The sequence below is a fragment of the Pseudochaenichthys georgianus genome, unplaced genomic scaffold (genome assembly GCF_902827115.2).
Source record: "Pseudochaenichthys georgianus unplaced genomic scaffold, fPseGeo1.2 scaffold_724_arrow_ctg1, whole genome shotgun sequence".
In the NCBI taxonomy this organism is placed as follows: Eukaryota; Metazoa; Chordata; class Actinopteri; order Perciformes; family Channichthyidae; genus Pseudochaenichthys; species Pseudochaenichthys georgianus.
The window spans coordinates 65,130-66,933 of record NW_027263277.1 but is presented as its reverse complement, the minus strand read 5'-3'; positions in this window follow the sequence as shown (position 1 = coordinate 66,933).

The following is a 1,804-nucleotide window of genomic DNA, read 5'->3' as shown; positions in this document are numbered from 1 at the left end:
TTAACACATGGGGTGCCATGTTAGAAGAAATACATTTAAAAGGGGATTTAAGAAAACATCAAAAATTTGAGAAAATACCCTTAGACTCCAGAGGGTTAATACGACCTATAATTACGTTTTAAAATTGTCGGCCTCGAGTGCTCCCGTTGAATGCAAACGTTACAGAGGGTTGTTTATTCACAAATAACCCTCTCTGTAAAATCCTAAATTGTAGGATAGTTTGGCCATTAAAACGCTTTATGATTAGATTTCTAGCGAGAAGTATATATTGTACTTTTAGAATCCACGTCCAGACGATATGTAGGATCTATAGTTTGATAGATATTACGAAGATGATTTGAGGTTTCGTCAGGAGAACGTGTATATGCGGCAGCTTCCATGTAAAGTTACGGGTTGAAAACAGTATTTCCGGTCTCGACGTTTTCATAATAAAACCAATATCTGCACTACTCATCCACTAAAAAACATCAGTTTATCCTAGTTAATTATACGAAATTAATTGGTTTAAATTGTGTATAATGCTTTTGTGTTTTTCCCATAGGTTTTTCTCTTTCGATTCTGAGAGACACATTTCTTTTTTCAGAGGTTTTGATAGGCTAAAATCACGCCGCAATGCACGTCGGGATATGGTGTTTATGTGATATGAAATCGGAAAACATTAAAAAAAATAATAATAATACTTTATTCCGAGTGTTCTTGCTTTTCTCTTTGGAAGTCATCACATAACGGCATTGCAATACACGGTTCGGCTGCATTAAATATTACATACCTGCCCTAGATATGTATTTATAGAGCCCTGATCAGAAGACCTTTGGACAAACTGGAAGAGATGCCGCCAAAACTGAATACGTGACGTGGACCATAAATATATCACCAATTAAACAACATCTTCCATTTCTTTTCACACAATACGTCTCCTTGCAGTATCAACACTAATTCGGCTGACTTTTATACTTGATCCAATTAGTAGATAGTCTGTATTTACACCATAACGGTGCACAGCTGATAGAAAGGGACTTTTTTGTAGTTTTTAAAGATATTACTGATTTTCTGAACTACCTTTCCAACTCCTCATGCAGTTGACTGTTACAGGTCTATACAAGTTAATGGTACAATGCATAAGCTTCACATCGAGAGACTGAAACTGTATTTTCCTTTACCGTTCTGTTTTAAACTCACAATAAAGTGAATAGTCATATTATGTACGATATTATTATGTTTTAACTAGACCACTGGTCTAAACCGCACCTCCTAGTGGTTAAAGCACGTTATTGAATTTAGTTGAATAAGTTATATTTGATGAAAACATTTAAATATTAAGAGTAGCCTACATACAAAATAGGGGTCAATGATAGAAATATAGAATGGAAAATATCTAGAAGATACTGTAGCGATCTCTACAATAAAACAGTTTAGTGCAGGACGTCCAAAGATATTAACAGGAGGATGTGCAAAACAGACAAACTGATAAGGCTGAATTTTACTCAGGTGTAACTAAAGTCTGATTTAAGGGTTGTTTATATTTCACATCATTAATCAGAATCTGCAAATTAACAAACATAAATGTAGTAGAGTACAAATACCAGGTTAACCTCTGAATTGTAGTGGAGTAGAACAAAGTAGTACATGCTGCTGTAACAAAAACATTTCCCAACTTGGGATCAACAAAGTATCTTAACTTAAGATGATCGATGGCTGCTGCCATATTTGCTAAATGTGCCTCTGAACCTTGACAAGTGCATGTTTCAGGCTCATCAATGAACAACAGGAGGGGTCACAGACATAAGTCCAGCTGTTAAATAAG